At 40.5% G+C, this 27,560-nt stretch overlaps 13 non-coding genes across 13 annotated transcripts; all 13 read right to left on the reverse strand.

The window, feature by feature from the left end:
* Positions 1 to 891: 891 nt before the first annotated feature.
* Positions 892 to 1,000, reverse strand: LOC146460234 (U6 spliceosomal RNA). The gene has a single exon (XR_014857719.1). It is a non-coding gene; the product is annotated as a U6 spliceosomal RNA (small nuclear RNA).
* Positions 1,001 to 3,076: 2,076 nt separating this feature from the next.
* On the reverse strand, positions 3,077 to 3,185 carry LOC146460235 (U6 spliceosomal RNA). The gene has a single exon (XR_014857730.1). It is a non-coding gene; the product is annotated as a U6 spliceosomal RNA (small nuclear RNA).
* A 2,056-nt stretch (positions 3,186 to 5,241) lies between these two features.
* Positions 5,242 to 5,350, reverse strand: LOC146460236 (U6 spliceosomal RNA). Its single transcript, XR_014857741.1, has one exon. It is a non-coding gene; the product is annotated as a U6 spliceosomal RNA (small nuclear RNA).
* Positions 5,351 to 7,426: 2,076 nt separating this feature from the next.
* Positions 7,427 to 7,535, reverse strand: LOC146460237 (U6 spliceosomal RNA). Its single transcript, XR_014857752.1, has one exon. It is a non-coding gene; the product is annotated as a U6 spliceosomal RNA (small nuclear RNA).
* A 2,080-nt stretch (positions 7,536 to 9,615) lies between these two features.
* LOC146460238 (U6 spliceosomal RNA) lies at positions 9,616 to 9,724 on the reverse strand. The gene has a single exon (XR_014857761.1). It is a non-coding gene; the product is annotated as a U6 spliceosomal RNA (small nuclear RNA).
* A 2,076-nt stretch (positions 9,725 to 11,800) lies between these two features.
* LOC146460239 (U6 spliceosomal RNA) lies at positions 11,801 to 11,909 on the reverse strand. Its single transcript, XR_014857720.1, has one exon. It is a non-coding gene; the product is annotated as a U6 spliceosomal RNA (small nuclear RNA).
* Positions 11,910 to 13,997: 2,088 nt separating this feature from the next.
* On the reverse strand, positions 13,998 to 14,106 carry LOC146460240 (U6 spliceosomal RNA). The gene has a single exon (XR_014857721.1). It is a non-coding gene; the product is annotated as a U6 spliceosomal RNA (small nuclear RNA).
* A 2,080-nt stretch (positions 14,107 to 16,186) lies between these two features.
* On the reverse strand, positions 16,187 to 16,295 carry LOC146460241 (U6 spliceosomal RNA). The gene has a single exon (XR_014857722.1). It is a non-coding gene; the product is annotated as a U6 spliceosomal RNA (small nuclear RNA).
* Positions 16,296 to 18,375: 2,080 nt separating this feature from the next.
* On the reverse strand, positions 18,376 to 18,484 carry LOC146460242 (U6 spliceosomal RNA). The gene has a single exon (XR_014857723.1). It is a non-coding gene; the product is annotated as a U6 spliceosomal RNA (small nuclear RNA).
* Positions 18,485 to 20,564: 2,080 nt separating this feature from the next.
* Positions 20,565 to 20,673, reverse strand: LOC146460243 (U6 spliceosomal RNA). Its single transcript, XR_014857724.1, has one exon. It is a non-coding gene; the product is annotated as a U6 spliceosomal RNA (small nuclear RNA).
* Positions 20,674 to 22,769: 2,096 nt separating this feature from the next.
* On the reverse strand, positions 22,770 to 22,878 carry LOC146460244 (U6 spliceosomal RNA). Its single transcript, XR_014857725.1, has one exon. It is a non-coding gene; the product is annotated as a U6 spliceosomal RNA (small nuclear RNA).
* A 2,084-nt stretch (positions 22,879 to 24,962) lies between these two features.
* LOC146460245 (U6 spliceosomal RNA) lies at positions 24,963 to 25,071 on the reverse strand. Its single transcript, XR_014857726.1, has one exon. It is a non-coding gene; the product is annotated as a U6 spliceosomal RNA (small nuclear RNA).
* Positions 25,072 to 27,139: 2,068 nt separating this feature from the next.
* Positions 27,140 to 27,248, reverse strand: LOC146460246 (U6 spliceosomal RNA). The gene has a single exon (XR_014857727.1). It is a non-coding gene; the product is annotated as a U6 spliceosomal RNA (small nuclear RNA).
* Between the last annotated feature and the right edge of the window lie 312 nt (positions 27,249 to 27,560).

Consider the following 27,560-nt stretch of genomic DNA (forward strand, 5'->3'; position numbering starts at 1 on the left):
TACCTCACCCTATATACTGCTGATGAATGCGGGATACTTCATTTTGGAAACAGAACTTTGTGAAATGGCCAGGTCTCTTCTTTACAGGTTTTACAAAGGTACGCCAAGAAATTTTACGCAAGTGTCTAAGCTGAAGCTCTGTATAGCGTGTTGTATACCTTCGTATACCGATGATCACATTTTGCAACTTACTCTTAGGTTTTTTTTGTTTTCGTTTTTATTTTAACTTTACCTGACTATTTGTGGCTTTTAGTCTAAACGTGCACTTACGAGTTTTTCTGCGCTTTTGCTTAATTGACCTTGTGTGTGCTGTCGGCCTTTGTCTAAAGCTTTACTTCTGATTGTGGGCCTGTCTAAACACAGGCGGCCCAAGCTCTAGCCGTGAGCGATGATCATCTTGCGTATTAGCGGTCACGGCGCAAATATAAGAGTTTGTATGGGAATATTTACGATCGGGTTTTTAGGAGTTAGAAATACTGGAAAGTTCTCAATGAAAATAAGATACCTTGCTTGTGTGGTGTACGTATGACTTATTGTCTGTTTGCTTCTTTTGTTGATTTGAGGCCACTTTAACGAGTTGTAACTTCCTAGGTTTCCTACTTTTCCCGCCTTTTTTGTTTTGTTTTGTTTTTTTTTTGTTTGTTTGTTTGTTTGTTTGTTTGTTTGTTTGTTTGTTTGCAACCGGGCATGTGGTCATGAGAAGTTACCAAGTTTCAACAGGAAAGGAGCGGGAGAGCCTGCCACCAGTACTTGTCAACCATGAAGTAAGTTCGTAGCAACGCCAAGCCTGGATGCTCACTGGACGATGCTTTAATGACAAGCTTCTCACATAATTGCTCAAAATAATGGACTGGTGAAACCGAGAGAGGTTCAGTTATAACCAAAAAGCAAAAAAATTTGGAACGCTTCACGAATTTGCGTGTCATCCTTGCGCAGGGGCCATGCTAATCTTCTCTGTATCGTTCCAATTTTAGTATATGTGCTGCCGTTAAGCAAGCACGTTTATAGTTAGGTTTACGTTTCCTATATATAAGACAGAGCAGGAAAATGCGCGGGCTTGTGGGATTAGTTTCGACATGCCTGCAGGGCTCGTTGAATAATGTGCCCACGCGCGCATGCGTAGAAGTGAAGGAAACACGTCGTTCACTTAGTCATAAACAACTGTTTGTAATACGTCGGGAGACTTTTCAGACTTTTTCCAAACTTTTTACTTTCAATCGTAGTTAGTTAAAATAACTTGATGAACTGATAAACGGTTTGAAAGTGACCTTGAACTCTGTTTGAGTTTATGTACTGATAGTATTAAAAACATGACTGGTTTTGATAAATATATATTCAAGATTTCATTAAAAAAAATCTACCGACATTGTTTTTAATAATGCCTAGAAAAGCCATTAAAATGAAGGGTTTTTAATCAAAGTCGTATAGTTTAATGGGCTAATGTCTCCGTGTACTGTAGTTTTTGAATATGCGAGACCTGTTCAGTGGGTACGGGAGTCAGAAAACATGATGAAACTTCGGAGCGTTTATTAACGAACAAAAGAATTGCTCTTCAGATGCCTTATCAGGTAAATCTTGGTGCGTCTTCTTTTCCATCTTCTGTGTGACTACAACCTGAGAAAAGCAAATTTAAGATTTATGGAGGACGTGCGGAACCGATGACTGACCGGCTGCCGGTTTGTGCCCGTGGAACACCGTACCAACCAATTTAAGAGTTCGACCACACTGATTTACGCACAAAACGAGTCAGAATTATACATCGCGAATTATGATAAAATAGCGAGAATTTTCATATGAGCTTTTCCTATTTATTGCCACTGAGCATGTGGCCTGGTGCGTTTGCTTTACTCAGGAGCCGCTTGTTTCGGGGGGGCCTTGGCTTAGCTTTTTCCGTTGAACTCAGTTTTGAGGTTTGATCATCAGGTTCAGCTTTTTCTTATCAACTTAAAGGTAACAGCCGTGTGGTAATTTTTGTGAAAAAAGATCGTCTTTTTCTACCCTAGCCTTTTACACTCGTAGTTGTAACACGGAACAGGCACTTTCCTCCCAAAACGTTTGCATGACGTCGCCTTCGATGCTGCGATGTCACATTTCAGCGGTATCATGTGATGGACGTGCGCTCTGTGTCACAATTTTCAAAATGGCGGCCTTGTGTGCGCTTTTGGGATGGAGAATTTTCAATACCTCACCCTATATACTGCTGATGAATGCGGGATACTTCATTTTGGAAACAGAACTTTGTGAAATGGCCAGGTCTCTTCTTTACAGGTTTTACAAAGGTACGCCAAGAAATTTTACGCAAGTGTCTAAGCTGAAGCTCTGTATAGCGTGTTGTATACCTTCGTATACCGATGATCACATTTTGCAACTTACTCTTAGGTTTTTTTTGTTTTCGTTTTTATTTTAACTTTACCTGACTATTTGTGGCTTTTAGTCTAAACGTGCACTTACGAGTTTTTCTGCGCTTTTGCTTAATTGACCTTGTGTGTGCTGTCGGCCTTTGTCTAAAGCTTTACTTCTGATTGTGGGCCTGTCTAAACACAGGCGGCCCAAGCTCTAGCCGTGAGCGATGATCATCTTGCGTATTAGCGGTCACGGCGCAAATATAAGAGTTTGTATGGGAATATTTACGATCGGGTTTTTAGGAGTTAGAAATACTGGAAAGTTCTCAATGAAAATAAGATACCTTGCTTGTGTGGTGTACGTATGACTTATTGTCTGTTTGCTTCTTTTGTTGATTTGAGGCCACTTTAACGAGTTGTAACTTCCTAGGTTTCCTACTTTTCCCGCCTTTTTTGTTTTGTTTTGTTTTTTTTTTGTTTGTTTGTTTGTTTGTTTGTTTGTTTGTTTGTTTGTTTGTTTGCAACCGGGCATGTGGTCATGAGAAGTTACCAAGTTTCAACAGGAAAGGAGCGGGAGAGCCTGCCACCAGTACTTGTCAACCATGAAGTAAGTTCGTAGCAACGCCAAGCCTGGATGCTCACTGGACGATGCTTTAATGACAAGCTTCTCACATAATTGCTCAAAATAATGGACTGGTGAAACCGAGAGAGGTTCAGTTATAACCAAAAAGCAAAAAAATTTGGAACGCTTCACGAATTTGCGTGTCATCCTTGCGCAGGGGCCATGCTAATCTTCTCTGTATCGTTCCAATTTTAGTATATGTGCTGCCGTTAAGCAAGCACGTTTATAGTTAGGTTTACGTTTCCTATATATAAGACAGAGCAGGAAAATGCGCGGGCTTGTGGGATTAGTTTCGACATGCCTGCAGGGCTCGTTGAATAATGTGCCCACGCGCGCATGCGTAGAAGTGAAGGAAACACGTCTTAGTCATAAACAACTGTTTGTAATACGTCGGGAGACTTTTCAGACTTTTTCCAAACTTTTTACTTTCAATCGTAGTTAGTTAAAATAACTTGATGAACTGATAAACGGTTTGAAAGTGACCTTGAACTCTGTTTGAGTTTATGTACTGATAGTATTAAAAACATGACTGGTTTTGATAAATATATATTCAAGATTTCATTAAAAAAAATCTACCGACATTGTTTTTAATAATGCCTAGAAAAGCCATTAAAATGAAGGGTTTTTAATCAAAGTCGTATAGTTTAATGGGCTAATGTCTCCGTGTACTGTAGTTTTTGAATATGCGAGACCTGTTCAGTGGGTACGGGAGTCAGAAAACATGATGAAACTTCGGAGCGTTTATTAACGAACAAAAGAATTGCTCTTCAGATGCCTTATCAGGTAAATCTTGGTGCGTCTTCTTTTCCATCTTCTGTGTGACTACAACCTGAGAAAAGCAAATTTAAGATTTATGGAGGACGTGCGGAACCGATGACTGACCGGCTGCCGGTTTGTGCCCGTGGAACACCGTACCAACCAATTTAAGAGTTCGACCACACTGATTTACGCACAAAACGAGTCAGAATTATACATCGCGAATTATGATAAAATAGCGAGAATTTTCATATGAGCTTTTCCTATTTATTGCCACTGAGCATGTGGCCTGGTGCGTTTGCTTTACTCAGGAGCCGCTTGTTTCGGGGGGGCCTTGGCTTAGCTTTTTCCGTTGAACTCAGTTTTGAGGTTTGATCATCAGGTTCAGCTTTTTCTTATCAACTTAAAGGTAACAGCCGTGTGGTAATTTTTGTGAAAAAAGATCGTCTTTTTCTACCCTAGCCTTTTACACTCGTAGTTGTAACACGGAACAGGCACTTTCCTCCCAAAACGTTTGCATGACGTCGCCTTCGATGCTGCGATGTCACATTTCAGCGGTATCATGTGATGGACGTGCGCTCTGTGTCACAATTTTCAAAATGGCGGCCTTGTGTGCGCTTTTGGGATGGAGAATTTTCAATACCTCACCCTATATACTGCTGATGAATGCGGGATACTTCATTTTGGAAACAGAACTTTGTGAAATGGCCAGGTCTCTTCTTTACAGGTTTTACAAAGGTACGCCAAGAAATTTTACGCAAGTGTCTAAGCTGAAGCTCTGTATAGCGTGTTGTATACCTTCGTATACCGATGATCACATTTTGCAACTTACTCTTAGGTTTTTTTTGTTTTCGTTTTTATTTTAACTTTACCTGACTATTTGTGGCTTTTAGTCTAAACGTGCACTTACGAGTTTTTCTGCGCTTTTGCTTAATTGACCTTGTGTGTGCTGTCGGCCTTTGTCTAAAGCTTTACTTCTGATTGTGGGCCTGTCTAAACACAGGCGGCCCAAGCTCTAGCCGTGAGCGATGATCATCTTGCGTATTAGCGGTCACGGCGCAAATATAAGAGTTTGTATGGGAATATTTACGATCGGGTTTTTAGGAGTTAGAAATACTGGAAAGTTCTCAATGAAAATAAGATACCTTGCTTGTGTGGTGTACGTATGACTTATTGTCTGTTTGCTTCTTTTGTTGATTTGAGGCCACTTTAACGAGTTGTAACTTCCTAGGTTTCCTACTTTTCCCGCCTTGTTTTGTTTTGTTTTGTTTGTTTGTTTGTTTGTTTGTTTGTTTGTTTGTTTGTTTGCAACCGGGCATGTGGTCATGAGAAGTTACCAAGTTTCAACAGGAAAGGAGCGGGAGAGCCTGCCACCAGTACTTGTCAACCATGAAGTAAGTTCGTAGCAACGCCAAGCCTGGATGCTCACTGGACGATGCTTTAATGACAAGCTTCTCACATAATTGCTCAAAATAATGGACTGGTGAAACCGAGAGAGGTTCAGTTATAACCAAAAAGCAAAAAAATTTGGAACGCTTCACGAATTTGCGTGTCATCCTTGCGCAGGGGCCATGCTAATCTTCTCTGTATCGTTCCAATTTTAGTATATGTGCTGCCGTTAAGCAAGCACGTTTATAGTTAGGTTTACGTTTCCTATATATAAGACAGAGCAGGAAAATGCGCGGGCTTGTGGGATTAGTTTCGACATGCCTGCAGGGCTCGTTGAATAATGTGCCCACGCGCGCATGCGTAGAAGTGAAGGAAACACGTCGTTCACTTAGTCATAAACAACTGTTTGTAATACGTCGGGAGACTTTTCAGACTTTTTCCAAACTTTTTACTTTCAATCGTAGTTAGTTAAAATAACTTGATGAACTGATAAACGGTTTGAAAGTGACCTTGAACTCTGTTTGAGTTTATGTACTGATAGTATTAAAAACATGACTGGTTTTGATAAATATATATTCAAGATTTCATTAAAAAAAATCTACCGACATTGTTTTTAATAATGCCTAGAAAAGCCATTAAAATGAAGGGTTTTTAATCAAAGTCGTATAGTTTAATGGGCTAATGTCTCCGTGTACTGTAGTTTTTGAATATGCGAGACCTGTTCAGTGGGTACGGGAGTCAGAAAACATGATGAAACTTCGGAGCGTTTATTAACGAACAAAAGAATTGCTCTTCAGATGCCTTATCAGGTAAATCTTGGTGCGTCTTCTTTTCCATCTTCTGTGTGACTACAACCTGAGAAAAGCAAATTTAAGATTTATGGAGGACGTGCGGAACCGATGACTGACCGGCTGCCGGTTTGTGCCCGTGGAACACCGTACCAACCAATTTAAGAGTTCGACCACACTGATTTACGCACAAAACGAGTCAGAATTATACATCGCGAATTATGATAAAATAGCGAGAATTTTCATATGAGCTTTTCCTATTTATTGCCACTGAGCATGTGGCCTGGTGCGTTTGCTTTACTCAGGAGCCGCTTGTTTCGGGGGGGCCTTGGCTTAGCTTTTTCCGTTGAACTCAGTTTTGAGGTTTGATCATCAGGTTCAGCTTTTTCTTATCAACTTAAAGGTAACAGCCGTGTGGTAATTTTTGTGAAAAAAGATCGTCTTTTTCTACCCTAGCCTTTTACACTCGTAGTTGTAACACGGAACAGGCACTTTCCTCCCAAAACGTTTGCATGACGTCGCCTTCGATGCTGCGATGTCACATTTCAGCGGTATCATGTGATGGACGTGCGCTCTGTGTCACAATTTTCAAAATGGCGGCCTTGTGTGCGCTTTTGGGATGGAGAATTTTCAATACCTCACCCTATATACTGCTGATGAATGCGGGATACTTCATTTTGGAAACAGAACTTTGTGAAATGGCCAGGTCTCTTCTTTACAGGTTTTACAAAGGTACGCCAAGAAATTTTACGCAAGTGTCTAAGCTGAAGCTCTGTATAGCGTGTTGTATACCTTCGTATACCGATGATCACATTTTGCAACTTACTCTTAGGTTTTTTTTGTTTTCGTTTTTATTTTAACTTTACCTGACTATTTGTGGCTTTTAGTCTAAACGTGCACTTACGAGTTTTTCTGCGCTTTTGCTTAATTGACCTTGTGTGTGCTGTCGGCCTTTGTCTAAAGCTTTACTTCTGATTGTGGGCCTGTCTAAACACAGGCGGCCCAAGCTCTAGCCGTGAGCGATGATCATCTTGCGTATTAGCGGTCACGGCGCAAATATAAGAGTTTGTATGGGAATATTTACGATCGGGTTTTTAGGAGTTAGAAATACTGGAAAGTTCTCAATGAAAATAAGATACCTTGCTTGTGTGGTGTACGTATGACTTATTGTCTGTTTGCTTCTTTTGTTGATTTGAGGCCACTTTAACGAGTTGTAACTTCCTAGGTTTCCTACTTTTCCCGCCTTTTTTGTTTTGTTTTGTTTTTTTTTTGTTTGTTTGTTTGTTTGTTTGTTTGTTTGTTTGTTTGTTTGTTTGCAACCGGGCATGTGGTCATGAGAAGTTACCAAGTTTCAACAGGAAAGGAGCGGGAGAGCCTGCCACCAGTACTTGTCAACCATGAAGTAAGTTCGTAGCAACGCCAAGCCTGGATGCTCACTGGACGATGCTTTAATGACAAGCTTCTCACATAATTGCTCAAAATAATGGACTGGTGAAACCGAGAGAGGTTCAGTTATAACCAAAAAGCAAAAAAATTTGGAACGCTTCACGAATTTGCGTGTCATCCTTGCGCAGGGGCCATGCTAATCTTCTCTGTATCGTTCCAATTTTAGTATATGTGCTGCCGTTAAGCAAGCACGTTTATAGTTAGGTTTACGTTTCCTATATATAAGACAGAGCAGGAAAATGCGCGGGCTTGTGGGATTAGTTTCGACATGCCTGCAGGGCTCGTTGAATAATGTGCCCACGCGCGCATGCGTAGAAGTGAAGGAAACACGTCGTTCACTTAGTCATAAACAACTGTTTGTAATACGTCGGGAGACTTTTCAGACTTTTTCCAAACTTTTTACTTTCAATCGTAGTTAGTTAAAATAACTTGATGAACTGATAAACGGTTTGAAAGTGACCTTGAACTCTGTTTGAGTTTATGTACTGATAGTATTAAAAACATGACTGGTTTTGATAAATATATATTCAAGATTTCATTAAAAAAAATCTACCGACATTGTTTTTAATAATGCCTAGAAAAGCCATTAAAATGAAGGGTTTTTAATCAAAGTCGTATAGTTTAATGGGCTAATGTCTCCGTGTACTGTAGTTTTTGAATATGCGAGACCTGTTCAGTGGGTACGGGAGTCAGAAAACATGATGAAACTTCGGAGCGTTTATTAACGAACAAAAGAATTGCTCTTCAGATGCCTTATCAGGTAAATCTTGGTGCGTCTTCTTTTCCATCTTCTGTGTGACTACAACCTGAGAAAAGCAAATTTAAGATTTATGGAGGACGTGCGGAACCGATGACTGACCGGCTGCCGGTTTGTGCCCGTGGAACACCGTACCAACCAATTTAAGAGTTCGACCACACTGATTTACGCACAAAACGAGTCAGAATTATACATCGCGAATTATGATAAAATAGCGAGAATTTTCATATGAGCTTTTCCTATTTATTGCCACTGAGCATGTGGCCTGGTGCGTTTGCTTTACTCAGGAGCCGCTTGTTTCGGGGGGGCCTTGGCTTAGCTTTTTCCGTTGAACTCAGTTTTGAGGTTTGATCATCAGGTTCAGCTTTTTCTTATCAACTTAAAGGTAACAGCCGTGTGGTAATTTTTGTGAAAAAAGATCGTCTTTTTCTACCCTAGCCTTTTACACTCGTAGTTGTAACACGGAACAGGCACTTTCCTCCCAAAACGTTTGCATGACGTCGCCTTCGATGCTGCGATGTCACATTTCAGCGGTATCATGTGATGGACGTGCGCTCTGTGTCACAATTTTCAAAATGGCGGCCTTGTGTGCGCTTTTGGGATGGAGAATTTTCAATACCTCACCCTATATACTGCTGATGAATGCGGGATACTTCATTTTGGAAACAGAACTTTGTGAAATGGCCAGGTCTCTTCTTTACAGGTTTTACAAAGGTACGCCAAGAAATTTTACGCAAGTGTCTAAGCTGAAGCTCTGTATAGCGTGTTGTATACCTTCGTATACCGATGATCACATTTTGCAACTTACTCTTAGGTTTTTTTTGTTTTCGTTTTTATTTTAACTTTACCTGACTATTTGTGGCTTTTAGTCTAAACGTGCACTTACGAGTTTTTCTGCGCTTTTGCTTAATTGACCTTGTGTGTGCTGTCGGCCTTTGTCTAAAGCTTTACTTCTGATTGTGGGCCTGTCTAAACACAGGCGGCCCAAGCTCTAGCCGTGAGCGATGATCATCTTGCGTATTAGCGGTCACGGCGCAAATATAAGAGTTTGTATGGGAATATTTACGATCGGGTTTTTAGGAGTTAGAAATACTGGAAAGTTCTCAATGAAAATAAGATACCTTGCTTGTGTGGTGTACGTATGACTTATTGTCTGTTTGCTTCTTTTGTTGATTTGAGGCCACTTTAACGAGTTGTAACTTCCTAGGTTTCCTACTTTTCCCGCCTTTTTTGGTTTGTTTGTTTGTTTGTTTGTTTGTTTGTTTGTTTGTTTGTTTGTTTGTTTGTTTGTTTGTTTGTTTGCAACCGGGCATGTGGTCATGAGAAGTTACCAAGTTTCAACAGGAAAGGAGCGGGAGAGCCTGCCACCAGTACTTGTCAACCATGAAGTAAGTTCGTAGCAACGCCAAGCCTGGATGCTCACTGGACGATGCTTTAATGACAAGCTTCTCACATAATTGCTCAAAATAATGGACTGGTGAAACCGAGAGAGGTTCAGTTATAACCAAAAAGCAAAAAAATTTGGAACGCTTCACGAATTTGCGTGTCATCCTTGCGCAGGGGCCATGCTAATCTTCTCTGTATCGTTCCAATTTTAGTATATGTGCTGCCGTTAAGCAAGCACGTTTATAGTTAGGTTTACGTTTCCTATATATAAGACAGAGCAGGAAAATGCGCGGGCTTGTGGGATTAGTTTCGACATGCCTGCAGGGCTCGTTGAATAATGTGCCCACGCGCGCATGCGTAGAAGTGAAGGAAACACGTCGTTCACTTAGTCATAAACAACTGTTTGTAATACGTCGGGAGACTTTTCAGACTTTTTCCAAACTTTTTACTTTCAATCGTAGTTAGTTAAAATAACTTGATGAACTGATAAACGGTTTGAAAGTGACCTTGAACTCTGTTTGAGTTTATGTACTGATAGTATTAAAAACATGACTGGTTTTGATAAATATATATTCAAGATTTCATTAAAAAAAATCTACCGACATTGTTTTTAATAATGCCTAGAAAAGCCATTAAAATGAAGGGTTTTTAATCAAAGTCGTATAGTTTAATGGGCTAATGTCTCCGTGTACTGTAGTTTTTGAATATGCGAGACCTGTTCAGTGGGTACGGGAGTCAGAAAACATGATGAAACTTCGGAGCGTTTATTAACGAACAAAAGAATTGCTCTTCAGATGCCTTATCAGGTAAATCTTGGTGCGTCTTCTTTTCCATCTTCTGTGTGACTACAACCTGAGAAAAGCAAATTTAAGATTTATGGAGGACGTGCGGAACCGATGACTGACCGGCTGCCGGTTTGTGCCCGTGGAACACCGTACCAACCAATTTAAGAGTTCGACCACACTGATTTACGCACAAAACGAGTCAGAATTATACATCGCGAATTATGATAAAATAGCGAGAATTTTCATATGAGCTTTTCCTATTTATTGCCACTGAGCATGTGGCCTGGTGCGTTTGCTTTACTCAGGAGCCGCTTGTTTCGGGGGGGCCTTGGCTTAGCTTTTTCCGTTGAACTCAGTTTTGAGGTTTGATCATCAGGTTCAGCTTTTTCTTATCAACTTAAAGGTAACAGCCGTGTGGTAATTTTTGTGAAAAAAGATCGTCTTTTTCTACCCTAGCCTTTTACACTCGTAGTTGTAACACGGAACAGGCACTTTCCTCCCAAAACGTTTGCATGACGTCGCCTTCGATGCTGCGATGTCACATTTCAGCGGTATCATGTGATGGACGTGCGCTCTGTGTCACAATTTTCAAAATGGCGGCCTTGTGTGCGCTTTTGGGATGGAGAATTTTCAATACCTCACCCTATATACTGCTGATGAATGCGGGATACTTCATTTTGGAAACAGAACTTTGTGAAATGGCCAGGTCTCTTCTTTACAGGTTTTACAAAGGTACGCCAAGAAATTTTACGCAAGTGTCTAAGCTGAAGCTCTGTATAGCGTGTTGTATACCTTCGTATACCGATGATCACATTTTGCAACTTACTCTTAGGTTTTTTTTGTTTTCGTTTTTATTTTAACTTTACCTGACTATTTGTGGCTTTTAGTCTAAACGTGCACTTACGAGTTTTTCTGCGCTTTTGCTTAATTGACCTTGTGTGTGCTGTCGGCCTTTGTCTAAAGCTTTACTTCTGATTGTGGGCCTGTCTAAACACAGGCGGCCCAAGCTCTAGCCGTGAGCGATGATCATCTTGCGTATTAGCGGTCACGGCGCAAATATAAGAGTTTGTATGGGAATATTTACGATCGGGTTTTTAGGAGTTAGAAATACTGGAAAGTTCTCAATGAAAATAAGATACCTTGCTTGTGTGGTGTACGTATGACTTATTGTCTGTTTGCTTCTTTTGTTGATTTGAGGCCACTTTAACGAGTTGTAACTTCCTAGGTTTCCTACTTTTCCCGCCTTTTTTGTTTTGTTTTGTTTTTTTTTTGTTTGTTTGTTTGTTTGTTTGTTTGTTTGTTTGTTTGTTTGTTTGCAACCGGGCATGTGGTCATGAGAAGTTACCAAGTTTCAACAGGAAAGGAGCGGGAGAGCCTGCCACCAGTACTTGTCAACCATGAAGTAAGTTCGTAGCAACGCCAAGCCTGGATGCTCACTGGACGATGCTTTAATGACAAGCTTCTCACATAATTGCTCAAAATAATGGACTGGTGAAACCGAGAGAGGTTCAGTTATAACCAAAAAGCAAAAAAATTTGGAACGCTTCACGAATTTGCGTGTCATCCTTGCGCAGGGGCCATGCTAATCTTCTCTGTATCGTTCCAATTTTAGTATATGTGCTGCCGTTAAGCAAGCACGTTTATAGTTAGGTTTACGTTTCCTATATATAAGACAGAGCAGGAAAATGCGCGGGCTTGTGGGATTAGTTTCGACATGCCTGCAGGGCTCGTTGAATAATGTGCCCACGCGCGCATGCGTAGAAGTGAAGGAAACACGTCGTTCACTTAGTCATAAACAACTGTTTGTAATACGTCGGGAGACTTTTCAGACTTTTTCCAAACTTTTTACTTTCAATCGTAGTTAGTTAAAATAACTTGATGAACTGATAAACGGTTTGAAAGTGACCTTGAACTCTGTTTGAGTTTATGTACTGATAGTATTAAAAACATGACTGGTTTTGATAAATATATATTCAAGATTTCATTAAAAAAAATCTACCGACATTGTTTTTAATAATGCCTAGAAAAGCCATTAAAATGAAGGGTTTTTAATCAAAGTCGTATAGTTTAATGGGCTAATGTCTCCGTGTACTGTAGTTTTTGAATATGCGAGACCTGTTCAGTGGGTACGGGAGTCAGAAAACATGATGAAACTTCGGAGCGTTTATTAACGAACAAAAGAATTGCTCTTCAGATGCCTTATCAGGTAAATCTTGGTGCGTCTTCTTTTCCATCTTCTGTGTGACTACAACCTGAGAAAAGCAAATTTAAGATTTATGGAGGACGTGCGGAACCGATGACTGACCGGCTGCCGGTTTGTGCCCGTGGAACACCGTACCAACCAATTTAAGAGTTCGACCACACTGATTTACGCACAAAACGAGTCAGAATTATACATCGCGAATTATGATAAAATAGCGAGAATTTTCATATGAGCTTTTCCTATTTATTGCCACTGAGCATGTGGCCTGGTGCGTTTGCTTTACTCAGGAGCCGCTTGTTTCGGGGGGGCCTTGGCTTAGCTTTTTCCGTTGAACTCAGTTTTGAGGTTTGATCATCAGGTTCAGCTTTTTCTTATCAACTTAAAGGTAACAGCCGTGTGGTAATTTTTGTGAAAAAAGATCGTCTTTTTCTACCCTAGCCTTTTACACTCGTAGTTGTAACACGGAACAGGCACTTTCCTCCCAAAACGTTTGCATGACGTCGCCTTCGATGCTGCGATGTCACATTTCAGCGGTATCATGTGATGGACGTGCGCTCTGTGTCACAATTTTCAAAATGGCGGCCTTGTGTGCGCTTTTGGGATGGAGAATTTTCAATACCTCACCCTATATACTGCTGATGAATGCGGGATACTTCATTTTGGAAACAGAACTTTGTGAAATGGCCAGGTCTCTTCTTTACAGGTTTTACAAAGGTACGCCAAGAAATTTTACGCAAGTGTCTAAGCTGAAGCTCTGTATAGCGTGTTGTATACCTTCGTATACCGATGATCACATTTTGCAACTTACTCTTAGGTTTTTTTTGTTTTCGTTTTTATTTTAACTTTACCTGACTATTTGTGGCTTTTAGTCTAAACGTGCACTTACGAGTTTTTCTGCGCTTTTGCTTAATTGACCTTGTGTGTGCTGTCGGCCTTTGTCTAAAGCTTTACTTCTGATTGTGGGCCTGTCTAAACACAGGCGGCCCAAGCTCTAGCCGTGAGCGATGATCATCTTGCGTATTAGCGGTCACGGCGCAAATATAAGAGTTTGTATGGGAATATTTACGATCGGGTTTTTAGGAGTTAGAAATACTGGAAAGTTCTCAATGAAAATAAGATACCTTGCTTGTGTGGTGTACGTATGACTTATTGTCTGTTTGCTTCTTTTGTTGATTTGAGGCCACTTTAACGAGTTGTAACTTCCTAGGTTTCCTACTTTTCCCGCCTTTTTTGTTTTGTTTTGTTTTTTTTTTGTTTGTTTGTTTGTTTGTTTGTTTGTTTGTTTGTTTGTTTGTTTGTTTGTTTGTTTGCAACCGGGCATGTGGTCATGAGAAGTTACCAAGTTTCAACAGGAAAGGAGCGGGAGAGCCTGCCACCAGTACTTGTCAACCATGAAGTAAGTTCGTAGCAACGCCAAGCCTGGATGCTCACTGGACGATGCTTTAATGACAAGCTTCTCACATAATTGCTCAAAATAATGGACTGGTGAAACCGAGAGAGGTTCAGTTATAACCAAAAAGCAAAAAAATTTGGAACGCTTCACGAATTTGCGTGTCATCCTTGCGCAGGGGCCATGCTAATCTTCTCTGTATCGTTCCAATTTTAGTATATGTGCTGCCGTTAAGCAAGCACGTTTATAGTTAGGTTTACGTTTCCTATATATAAGACAGAGCAGGAAAATGCGCGGGCTTGTGGGATTAGTTTCGACATGCCTGCAGGGCTCGTTGAATAATGTGCCCACGCGCGCATGCGTAGAAGTGAAGGAAACACGTCGTTCACTTAGTCATAAACAACTGTTTGTAATACGTCGGGAGACTTTTCAGACTTTTTCCAAACTTTTTACTTTCAATCGTAGTTAGTTAAAATAACTTGATGAACTGATAAACGGTTTGAAAGTGACCTTGAACTCTGTTTGAGTTTATGTACTGATAGTATTAAAAACATGACTGGTTTTGATAAATATATATTCAAGATTTCATTAAAAAAAATCTACCGACATTGTTTTTAATAATGCCTAGAAAAGCCATTAAAATGAAGGGTTTTTAATCAAAGTCGTATAGTTTAATGGGCTAATGTCTCCGTGTACTGTAGTTTTTGAATATGCGAGACCTGTTCAGTGGGTACGGGAGTCAGAAAACATGATGAAACTTCGGAGCGTTTATTAACGAACAAAAGAATTGCTCTTCAGATGCCTTATCAGGTAAATCTTGGTGCGTCTTCTTTTCCATCTTCTGTGTGACTACAACCTGAGAAAAGCAAATTTAAGATTTATGGAGGACGTGCGGAACCGATGACTGACCGGCTGCCGGTTTGTGCCCGTGGAACACCGTACCAACCAATTTAAGAGTTCGACCACACTGATTTACGCACAAAACGAGTCAGAATTATACATCGCGAATTATGATAAAATAGCGAGAATTTTCATATGAGCTTTTCCTATTTATTGCCACTGAGCATGTGGCCTGGTGCGTTTGCTTTACTCAGGAGCCGCTTGTTTCGGGGGGGCCTTGGCTTAGCTTTTTCCGTTGAACTCAGTTTTGAGGTTTGATCATCAGGTTCAGCTTTTTCTTATCAACTTAAAGGTAACAGCCGTGTGGTAATTTTTGTGAAAAAAGATCGTCTTTTTCTACCCTAGCCTTTTACACTCGTAGTTGTAACACGGAACAGGCACTTTCCTCCCAAAACGTTTGCATGACGTCGCCTTCGATGCTGCGATGTCACATTTCAGCGGTATCATGTGATGGACGTGCGCTCTGTGTCACAATTTTCAAAATGGCGGCCTTGTGTGCGCTTTTGGGATGGAGAATTTTCAATACCTCACCCTATATACTGCTGATGAATGCGGGATACTTCATTTTGGAAACAGAACTTTGTGAAATGGCCAGGTCTCTTCTTTACAGGTTTTACAAAGGTACGCCAAGAAATTTTACGTGTCTAAGCTGAAGCTCTGTATAGCGTGTTGTATACCTTCGTATACCGATGATCACATTTTGCAACTTACTCTTAGGTTTTTTTTGTTTTCGTTTTTATTTTAACTTTACCTGACTATTTGTGGCTTTTAGTCTAAACGTGCACTTACGAGTTTTTCTGCGCTTTTGCTTAATTGACCTTGTGTGTGCTGTCGGCCTTTGTCTAAAGCTTTACTTCTGATTGTGGGCCTGTCTAAACACAGGCGGCCCAAGCTCTAGCCGTGAGCGATGATCATCTTGCGTATTAGCGGTCACGGCGCAAATATAAGAGTTTGTATGGGAATATTTACGATCGGGTTTTTAGGAGTTAGAAATACTGGAAAGTTCTCAATGAAAATAAGATACCTTGCTTGTGTGGTGTACGTATGACTTATTGTCTGTTTGCTTCTTTTGTTGATTTGAGGCCACTTTAACGAGTTGTAACTTCCTAGGTTTCCTACTTTTCCCGCCTTTTTTGTTTTGTTTTGTTTTTTTTTTGTTTGTTTGTTTGTTTGTTTGTTTGTTTGTTTGTTTGTTTGTTTGTTTGTTTGCAACCGGGCATGTGGTCATGAGAAGTTACCAAGTTTCAACAGGAAAGGAGCGGGAGAGCCTGCCACCAGTACTTGTCAACCATGAAGTAAGTTCGTAGCAACGCCAAGCCTGGATGCTCACTGGACGATGCTTTAATGACAAGCTTCTCACATAATTGCTCAAAATAATGGACTGGTGAAACCGAGAGAGGTTCAGTTATAACCAAAAAGCAAAAAAATTTGGAACGCTTCACGAATTTGCGTGTCATCCTTGCGCAGGGGCCATGCTAATCTTCTCTGTATCGTTCCAATTTTAGTATATGTGCTGCCGTTAAGCAAGCACGTTTATAGTTAGGTTTACGTTTCCTATATATAAGACAGAGCAGGAAAATGCGCGGGCTTGTGGGATTAGTTTCGACATGCCTGCAGGGCTCGTTGAATAATGTGCCCACGCGCGCATGCGTAGAAGTGAAGGAAACACGTCGTTCACTTAGTCATAAACAACTGTTTGTAATACGTCGGGAGACTTTTCAGACTTTTTCCAAACTTTTTACTTTCAATCGTAGTTAGTTAAAATAACTTGATGAACTGATAAACGGTTTGAAAGTGACCTTGAACTCTGTTTGAGTTTATGTACTGATAGTATTAAAAACATGACTGGTTTTGATAAATATATATTCAAGATTTCATTAAAAAAAATCTACCGACATTGTTTTTAATAATGCCTAGAAAAGCCATTAAAATGAAGGGTTTTTAATCAAAGTCGTATAGTTTAATGGGCTAATGTCTCCGTGTACTGTAGTTTTTGAATATGCGAGACCTGTTCAGTGGGTACGGGAGTCAGAAAACATGATGAAACTTCGGAGCGTTTATTAACGAACAAAAGAATTGCTCTTCAGATGCCTTATCAGGTAAATCTTGGTGCGTCTTCTTTTCCATCTTCTGTGTGACTACAACCTGAGAAAAGCAAATTTAAGATTTATGGAGGACGTGCGGAACCGATGACTGACCGGCTGCCGGTTTGTGCCCGTGGAACACCGTACCAACCAATTTAAGAGTTCGACCACACTGATTTACGCACAAAACGAGTCAGAATTATACATCGCGAATTATGATAAAATAGCGAGAATTTTCATATGAGCTTTTCCTATTTATTGCCACTGAGCATGTGGCCTGGTGCGTTTGCTTTACTCAGGAGCCGCTTGTTTCGGGGGGGCCTTGGCTTAGCTTTTTCCGTTGAACTCAGTTTTGAGGTTTGATCATCAGGTTCAGCTTTTTCTTATCAACTTAAAGGTAACAGCCGTGTGGTAATTTTTGTGAAAAAAGATCGTCTTTTTCTACCCTAGCCTTTTACACTCGTAGTTGTAACACGGAACAGGCACTTTCCTCCCAAAACGTTTGCATGACGTCGCCTTCGATGCTGCGATGTCACATTTCAGCGGTATCATGTGATGGACGTGCGCTCTGTGTCACAATTTTCAAAATGGCGGCCTTGTGTGCGCTTTTGGGATGGAGAATTTTCAATACCTCACCCTATATACTGCTGATGAATGCGGGATACTTCATTTTGGAAACAGAACTTTGTGAAATGGCCAGGTCTCTTCTTTACAGGTTTTACAAAGGTACGCCAAGAAATTTTACGCAAGTGTCTAAGCTGAAGCTCTGTATAGCGTGTTGTATACCTTCGTATACCGATGATCACATTTTGCAACTTACTCTTAGGTTTTTTTTGTTTTCGTTTTTATTTTAACTTTACCTGACTATTTGCGGCTTTTAGTCTAAACGTGCACTTACGAGTTTTTCTGCGCTTTTGCTTAATTGACCTTGTGTGTGCTGTCGGCCTTTGTCTAAAGCTTTACTTCTGATTGTGGGCCTGTCTAAACACAGGCGGCCCAAGCTCTAGCCGTGAGCGATGATCATCTTGCGTATTAGCGGTCACGGCGCAAATATAAGAGTTTGTATGGGAATATTTACGATCGGGTTTTTAGGAGTTAGAAATACTGGAAAGTTCTCAATGAAAATAAGATACCTTGCTTGTGTGGTGTACGTATGACTTATTGTCTGTTTGCTTCTTTTGTTGATTTGAGGCCACTTTAACGAGTTGTAACTTCCTAGGTTTCCTACTTTTCCCGCCTTTTTTGTTTTGTTTTGTTTTTTTTTTGTTTGTTTGTTTGTTTGTTTGTTTGTTTGTTTGTTTGTTTGTTTGTTTGCAACCGGGCATGTGGTCATGAGAAGTTACCAAGTTTCAACAGGAAAGGAGCGGGAGAGCCTGCCACCAGTACTTGTCAACCATGAAGTAAGTTCGTAGCAACGCCAAGCCTGGATGCTCACTGGACGATGCTTTAATGACAAGCTTCTCACATAATTGCTCAAAATAATGGACTGGTGAAACCGAGAGAGGTTCAGTTATAACCAAAAAGCAAAAAAATTTGGAACGCTTCACGAATTTGCGTGTCATCCTTGCGCAGGGGCCATGCTAATCTTCTCTGTATCGTTCCAATTTTAGTATATGTGCTGCCGTTAAGCAAGCACGTTTATAGTTAGGTTTACGTTTCCTATATATAAGACAGAGCAGGAAAATGCGCGGGCTTGTGGGATTAGTTTCGACATGCCTGCAGGGCTCGTTGAATAATGTGCCCACGCGCGCATGCGTAGAAGTGAAGGAAACACGTCGTTCACTTAGTCATAAACAACTGTTTGTAATACGTCGGGAGACTTTTCAGACTTTTTCCAAACTTTTTACTTTCAATCGTAGTTAGTTAAAATAACTTGATGAACTGATAAACGGTTTGAAAGTGACCTTGAACTCTGTTTGAGTTTATGTACTGATAGTATTAAAAACATGACTGGTTTTGATAAATATATATTCAAGATTTCATTAAAAAAAATCTACCGACATTGTTTTTAATAATGCCTAGAAAAGCCATTAAAATGAAGGGTTTTTAATCAAAGTCGTATAGTTTAATGGGCTAATGTCTCCGTGTACTGTAGTTTTTGAATATGCGAGACCTGTTCAGTGGGTACGGGAGTCAGAAAACATGATGAAACTTCGGAGCGTTTATTAACGAACAAAAGAATTGCTCTTCAGATGCCTTATCAGGTAAATCTTGGTGCGTCTTCTTTTCCATCTTCTGTGTGACTACAACCTGAGAAAAGCAAATTTAAGATTTATGGAGGACGTGCGGAACCGATGACTGACCGGCTGCCGGTTTGTGCCCGTGGAACACCGTACCAACCAATTTAAGAGTTCGACCACACTGATTTACGCACAAAACGAGTCAGAATTATACATCGCGAATTATGATAAAATAGCGAGAATTTTCATATGAGCTTTTCCTATTTATTGCCACTGAGCATGTGGCCTGGTGCGTTTGCTTTACTCAGGAGCCGCTTGTTTCGGGGGGGCCTTGGCTTAGCTTTTTCCGTTGAACTCAGTTTTGAGGTTTGATCATCAGGTTCAGCTTTTTCTTATCAACTTAAAGGTAACAGCCGTGTGGTAATTTTTGTGAAAAAAGATCGTCTTTTTCTACCCTAGCCTTTTACACTCGTAGTTGTAACACGGAACAGGCACTTTCCTCCCAAAACGTTTGCATGACGTCGCCTTCGATGCTGCGATGTCACATTTCAGCGGTATCATGTGATGGACGTGCGCTCTGTGTCACAATTTTCAAAATGGCGGCCTTGTGTGCGCTTTTGGGATGGAGAATTTTCAATACCTCACCCTATATACTGCTGATGAATGCGGGATACTTCATTTTGGAAACAGAACTTTGTGAAATGGCCAGGTCTCTTCTTTACAGGTTTTACAAAGGTACGCCAAGAAATTTTACGCAAGTGTCTAAGCTGAAGCTCTGTATAGCGTGTTGTATACCTTCGTATACCGATGATCACATTTTGCAACTTACTCTTAGGTTTTTTTTGTTTTCGTTTTTATTTTAACTTTACCTGACTATTTGTGGCTTTTAGTCTAAACGTGCACTTACGAGTTTTTCTGCGCTTTTGCTTAATTGACCTTGTGTGTGCTGTCGGCCTTTGTCTAAAGCTTTACTTCTGATTGTGGGCCTGTCTAAACACAGGCGGCCCAAGCTCTAGCCGTGAGCGATGATCATCTTGCGTATTAGCGGTCACGGCGCAAATATAAGAGTTTGTATGGGAATATTTACGATCGGGTTTTTAGGAGTTAGAAATACTGGAAAGTTCTCAATGAAAATAAGATACCTTGCTTGTGTGGTGTACGTATGACTTATTGTCTGTTTGCTTCTTTTGTTGATTTGAGGCCACTTTAACGAGTTGTAACTTCCTAGGTTTCCTACTTTTCCCGCCTTTTTTGTTTTGTTTTGTTTTTTTTTTGTTTGTTTGTTTGTTTGTTTGTTTGTTTGTTTGTTTGTTTGTTTGTTTGCAACCGGGCATGTGGTCATGAGAAGTTACCAAGTTTCAACAGGAAAGGAGCGGGAGAGCCTGCCACCAGTACTTGTCAACCATGAAGTAAGTTCGTAGCAACGCCAAGCCTGGATGCTCACTGGACGATGCTTTAATGACAAGCTTCTCACATAATTGCTCAAAATAATGGACTGGTGAAACCGAGAGAGGTTCAGTTATAACCAAAAAGCAAAAAAATTTGGAACGCTTCACGAATTTGCGTGTCATCCTTGCGCAGGGGCCATGCTAATCTTCTCTGTATCGTTCCAATTTTAGTATATGTGCTGCCGTTAAGCAAGCACGTTTATAGTTAGGTTTACGTTTCCTATATATAAGACAGAGCAGGAAAATGCGCGGGCTTGTGGGATTAGTTTCGACATGCCTGCAGGGCTCGTTGAATAATGTGCCCACGCGCGCATGCGTAGAAGTGAAGGAAACACGTCGTTCACTTAGTCATAAACAACTGTTTGTAATACGTCGGGAGACTTTTCAGACTTTTTCCAAACTTTTTACTTTCAATCGTAGTTAGTTAAAATAACTTGATGAACTGATAAACGGTTTGAAAGTGACCTTGAACTCTGTTTGAGTTTATGTACTGATAGTATTAAAAACATGACTGGTTTTGATAAATATATATTCAAGATTTCATTAAAAAAAATCTACCGACATTGTTTTTAATAATGCCTAGAAAAGCCATTAAAATGAAGGGTTTTTAATCAAAGTCGTATAGTTTAATGGGCTAATGTCTCCGTGTACTGTAGTTTTTGAATATGCGAGACCTGTTCAGTGGGTACGGGAGTCAGAAAACATGATGAAACTTCGGAGCGTTTATTAACGAACAAAAGAATTGCTCTTCAGATGCCTTATCAGGTAAATCTTGGTGCGTCTTCTTTTCCATCTTCTGTGTGACTACAACCTGAGAAAAGCAAATTTAAGATTTATGGAGGACGTGCGGAACCGATGACTGACCGGCTGCCGGTTTGTGCCCGTGGAACACCGTACCAACCAATTTAAGAGTTCGACCACACTGATTTACGCACAAAACGAGTCAGAATTATACATCGCGAATTATGATAAAATAGCGAGAATTTTCATATGAGCTTTTCCTATTTATTGCCACTGAGCATGTGGCCTGGTGCGTTTGCTTTACTCAGGAGCCGCTTGTTTCGGGGGGGCCTTGGCTTAGCTTTTTCCGTTGAACTCAGTTTTGAGGTTTGATCATCAGGTTCAGCTTTTTCTTATCAACTTAAAGGTAACAGCCGTGTGGTAATTTTTGTGAAAAAAGATCGTCTTTTTCTACCCTAGCCTTTTACACTCGTAGTTGTAACACGGAACAGGCACTTTCCTCCCAAAACGTTTGCATGACGTCGCCTTCGATGCTGCGATGTCACATTTCAGCGGTATCATGTGATGGACGTGCGCTCTGTGTCACAATTTTCAAAATGGCGGCCTTGTGTGCGCTTTTGGGATGGAGAATTTTCAATACCTCACCCTATATACTGCTGATGAATGCGGGATACTTCATTTTGGAAACAGAACTTTGTGAAATGGCCAGGTCTCTTCTTTACAGGTTTTACAAAGGTACGCCAAGAAATTTTACGCAAGTGTCTAAGCTGAAGCTCTGTATAGCGTGTTGTATACCTTCGTATACCGATGATCACATTTTGCAACTTACTCTTAGGTTTTTTTTGTTTTCGTTTTTATTTTAACTTTACCTGACTATTTGTGGCTTTTAGTCTAAACGTGCACTTACGAGTTTTTCTGCGCTTTTGCTTAATTGACCTTGTGTGTGCTGTCGGCCTTTGTCTAAAGCTTTACTTCTGATTGTGGGCCTGTCTAAACACAGGCGGCCCAAGCTCTAGCCGTGAGCGATGATCATCTTGCGTATTAGCGGTCACGGCGCAAATATAAGAGTTTGTATGGGAATATTTACGATCGGGTTTTTAGGAGTTAGAAATACTGGAAAGTTCTCAATGAAAATAAGATACCTTGCTTGTGTGGTGTACGTATGACTTATTGTCTGTTTGCTTCTTTTGTTGATTTGAGGCCACTTTAACGAGTTGTAACTTCCTAGGTTTCCTACTTCCTAGGTTTCCTACTTTTCCCGCCTTTTTTGTTTTGTTTTGTTTTTTTTTTGTTTGTTTGTTTGTTTGTTTGTTTGTTTGTTTGTTTGTTTGTTTGTTTGCAACCGGGCATGTGGTCATGAGAAGTTACCAAGTTTCAACAGGAAAGGAGCGGGAGAGCCTGCCACCAGTACTTGTCAACCATGAAGTAAGTTCGTAGCAACGCCAAGCCTGGATGCTCACTGGACGATGCTTTAATGACAAGCTTCTCACATAATTGCTCAAAATAATGGACTGGTGAAACCGAGAGAGGTTCAGTTATAACCAAAAAGCAAAAAAATTTGGAACGCTTCACGAATTTGCGTGTCATCCTTGCGCAGGGGCCATGCTAATCTTCTCTGTATCGTTCCAATTTTAGTATATGTGCTGCCGTTAAGCAAGCACGTTTATAGTTAGGTTTACGTTTCCTATATATAAGACAGAGCAGGAAAATGCGCGGGCTTGTGGGATTAGTTTCGACATGCCTGCAGGGCTCGTTGAATAATGTGCCCACGCGCGCATGCGTAGAAGTGAAGGAAACACGTCGTTCACTTAGTCATAAACAACTGTTTGTAATACGTCGGGAGACTTTTCAGACTTTTTCCAAACTTTTTACTTTCAATCGTAGTTAGTTAAAATAACTTGATGAACTGATAAACGGTTTGAAAGTGACCTTGAACTCTGTTTGAGTTTATGTACTGATAGTATTAAAAACATGACTGGTTTTGATAAATATATATTCAAGATTTCATTAAAAAAAATCTACCGACATTGTTTTTAATAATGCCTAGAAAAGCCATTAAAATGAAGGGTTTTTAATCAAAGTCGTATAGTTTAATGGGCTAATGTCTCCGTGTACTGTAGTTTTTGAATATGCGAGACCTGTTCAGTGGGTACGGGAGTCAGAAAACATGATGAAACTTCGGAGCGTTTATTAACGAACAAAAGAATTGCTCTTCAGATGCCTTATCAGGTAAATCTTGGTGCGTCTTCTTTTCCATCTTCTGTGTGACTACAACCTGAGAAAAGCAAATTTAAGATTTATGGAGGACGTGCGGAACCGATGACTGACCGGCTGCCGGTTTGTGCCCGTGGAACACCGTACCAACCAATTTAAGAGTTCGACCACACTGATTTACGCACAAAACGAGTCAGAATTATACATCGCGAATTATGATAAAATAGCGAGAATTTTCATATGAGCTTTTCCTATTTATTGCCACTGAGCATGTGGCCTGGTGCGTTTGCTTTACTCAGGAGCCGCTTGTTTCGGGGGGGCCTTGGCTTAGCTTTTTCCGTTGAACTCAGTTTTGAGGTTTGATCATCAGGTTCAGCTTTTTCTTATCAACTTAAAGGTAACAGCCGTGTGGTAATTTTTGTGAAAAAAGATCGTCTTTTTCTACCCTAGCCTTTTACACTCGTAGTTGTAACACGGAACAGGCACTTTCCTCCCAAAACGTTTGCATGACGTCGCCTTCGATGCTGCGATGTCACATTTCAGCGGTATCATGTGATGGACGTGCGCTCTGTGTCACAATTTTCAAAATGGCGGCCTTGTGTGCGCTTTTGGGATGGAGAATTTTCAATACCTCACCCTATATACTGCTGATGAATGCGGGATACTTCATTTTGGAAACAGAACTTTGTGAAATGGCCAGGTCTCTTCTTTACAGGTTTTACAAAGGTACGCCAAGAAATTTTACGCAAGTGTCTAAGCTGAAGCTCTGTATAGCGTGTTGTATACCTTCGTATACCGATGATCACATTTTGCAACTTACTCTTAGGTTTTTTTTGTTTTCGTTTTTATTTTAACTTTACCTGACTATTTGTGGCTTTTAGTCTAAACGTGCACTTACGAGTTTTTCTGCGCTTTTGCTTAATTGACCTTGTGTGTGCTGTCGGCCTTTGTCTAAAGCTTTACTTCTGATTGTGGGCCTGTCTAAACACAGGCGGCCCAAGCTCTAGCCGTGAGCGATGATCATCTTGCGTATTAGCGGTCACGGCGCAAATATAAGAGTTTGTATGGGAATATTTACGATCGGGTTTTTAGGAGTTAGAAATACTGGAAAGTTCTCAATGAAAATAAGATACCTTGCTTGTGTGGTGTACGTATGACTTATTGTCTGTTTGCTTCTTTTGTTGATTTGAGGCCACTTTAACGAGTTGTAACTTCCTAGGTTTCCTACTTTTCCCGCCTTTTTTGTTTTGTTTTGTTTTTTTTTTGTTTGTTTGTTTGTTTGTTTGTTTGTTTGTTTGTTTGTTTGTTTGTTTGTTTGCAACCGGGCATGTGGTCATGAGAAGTTACCAAGTTTCAACAGGAAAGGAGCGGGAGAGCCTGCCACCAGTACTTGTCAACCATGAAGTAAGTTCGTAGCAACGCCAAGCCTGGATGCTCACTGGACGATGCTTTAATGACAAGCTTCTCACATAATTGCTCAAAATAATGGACTGGTGAAACCGAGAGAGGTTCAGTTATAACCAAAAAGCAAAAAAATTTGGAACGCTTCACGAATTTGCGTGTCATCCTTGCGCAGGGGCCATGCTAATCTTCTCTGTATCGTTCCAATTTTAGTATATGTGCTGCCGTTAAGCAAGCACGTTTATAGTTAGGTTTACGTTTCCTATATATAAGACAGAGCAGGAAAATGCGCGGGCTTGTGGGATTAGTTTCGACATGCCTGCAGGGCTCGTTGAATAATGTGCCCACGCGCGCATGCGTAGAAGTGAAGGAAACACGTCGTTCACTTAGTCATAAACAACTGTTTGTAATACGTCGGGAGACTTTTCAGACTTTTTCCAAACTTTTTACTTTCAATCGTAGTTAGTTAAAATAACTTGATGAACTGATAAACGGTTTGAAAGTGACCTTGAACTCTGTTTGAGTTTATGTACTGATAGTATTAAAAACATGACTGGTTTTGATAAATATATATTCAAGATTTCATTAAAAAAAATCTACCGACATTGTTTTTAATAATGCCTAGAAAAGCCATTAAAATGAAGGGTTTTTAATCAAAGTCGTATAGTTTAATGGGCTAATGTCTCCGTGTACTGTAGTTTTTGAATATGCGAGACCTGTTCAGTGGGTACGGGAGTCAGAAAACATGATGAAACTTCGGAGCGTTTATTAACGAACAAAAGAATTGCTCTTCAGATGCCTTATCAGGTAAATCTTGGTGCGTCTTCTTTTCCATCTTCTGTGTGACTACAACCTGAGAAAAGCAAATTTAAGATTTATGGAGGACGTGCGGAACCGATGACTGACCGGCTGCCGGTTTGTGCCCGTGGAACACCGTACCAACCAATTTAAGAGTTCGACCACACTGATTTACGCACAAAACGAGTCAGAATTATACATCGCGAATTATGATAAAATAGCGAGAATTTTCATATGAGCTTTTCCTATTTATTGCCACTGAGCATGTGGCCTGGTGCGTTTGCTTTACTCAGGAGCCGCTTGTTTCGGGGGGGCCTTGGCTTAGCTTTTTCCGTTGAACTCAGTTTTGAGGTTTGATCATCAGGTTCAGCTTTTTCTTATCAACTTAAAGGTAACAGCCGTGTGGTAATTTTTGTGAAAAAAGATCGTCTTTTTCTACCCTAGCCTTTTACACTCGTAGTTGTAACACGGAACAGGCACTTTCCTCCCAAAACGTTTGCATGACGTCGCCTTCGATGCTGCGATGTCACATTTCAGCGGTATCATGTGATGGACGTGCGCTCTGTGTCACAATTTTCAAAATGGCGGCCTTGTGTGCGCTTTTGGGATGGAGAATTTTCAATACCTCACCCTATATACTGCTGATGAATGCGGGATACTTCATTTTGGAAACAGAACTTTGTGAAATGGCCAGGTCTCTTCTTTACAGGTTTTACAAAGGTACGCCAAGAAATTTTACGCAAGTGTCTAAGCTGAAGCTCTGTATAGCGTGTTGTATACCTTCGTATACCGATGATCACATTTTGCAACTTACTCTTAGGTTTTTTTTGTTTTCGTTTTTATTTTAACTTTACCTGACTATTTGTGGCTTTTAGTCTAAACGTGCACTTACGAGTTTTTCTGCGCTTTTGCTTAATTGACCTTGTGTGTGCTGTCGGCCTTTGTCTAAAGCTTTACTTCTGATTGTGGGCCTGTCTAAACACAGGCGGCCCAAGCTCTAGCCGTGAGCGATGATCATCTTGCGTATTAGCGGTCACGGCGCAAATATAAGAGTTTGTATGGGAATATTTACGATCGGGTTTTTAGGAGTTAGAAATACTGGAAAGTTCTCAATGAAAATAAGATACCTTGCTTGTGTGGTGTACGTATGACTTATTGTCTGTTTGCTTCTTTTGTTGATTTGAGGCCACTTTAACGAGTTGTAACTTCCTAGGTTTCCTACTTTTCCCGCCTTTTTTGTTTTGTTTTGTTTTTTTTTTGTTTGTTTGTTTGTTTGTTTGTTTGTTTGTTTGTTTGCAACCGGGCATGTGGTCATGAGAAGTTACCAAGTTTCAACAGGAAAGGAGCGGGAGAGCCTGCCACCAGTACTTGTCAACCATGAAGTAAGTTCGTAGCAACGCCAAGCCTGGATGCTCACTGGACGATGCTTTAATGACAAGCTTCTCACATAATTGCTCAAAATAATGGACTGGTGAAACCGAGAGAGGTTCAGTTATAACCAAAAAGCAAAAAAATTTGGAACGCTTCACGAATTTGCGTGTCATCCTTGCGCAGGGGCCATGCTAATCTTCTCTGTATCGTTCCAATTTTAGTATATGTGCTGCCGTTAAGCAAGCACGTTTATAGTTAGGTTTACGTTTCCTATATATAAGACAGAGCAGGAAAATGCGCGGGCTTGTGGGATTAGTTTCGACATGCCTGCAGGGCTCGTTGAATAATGTGCCCACGCGCGCATGCGTAGAAGTGAAGGAAACACGTCGTTCACTTAGTCATAAACAACTGTTTGTAATACGTCGGGAGACTTTTCAGACTTTTTCCAAACTTTTTACTTTCAATCGTAGTTAGTTAAAATAACTTGATGAACTGATAAACGGTTTGAAAGTGACCTTGAACTCTGTTTGAGTTTATGTACTGATAGTATTAAAAACAT

Source organism: Pavona decussata, unplaced genomic scaffold (genome assembly GCF_977016875.1).
Source record: "Pavona decussata unplaced genomic scaffold, jaPavDecu1.1 SCAFFOLD_214, whole genome shotgun sequence".
Lineage (NCBI taxonomy): Eukaryota > Metazoa > Cnidaria > Anthozoa > Scleractinia > Agariciidae > Pavona > Pavona decussata.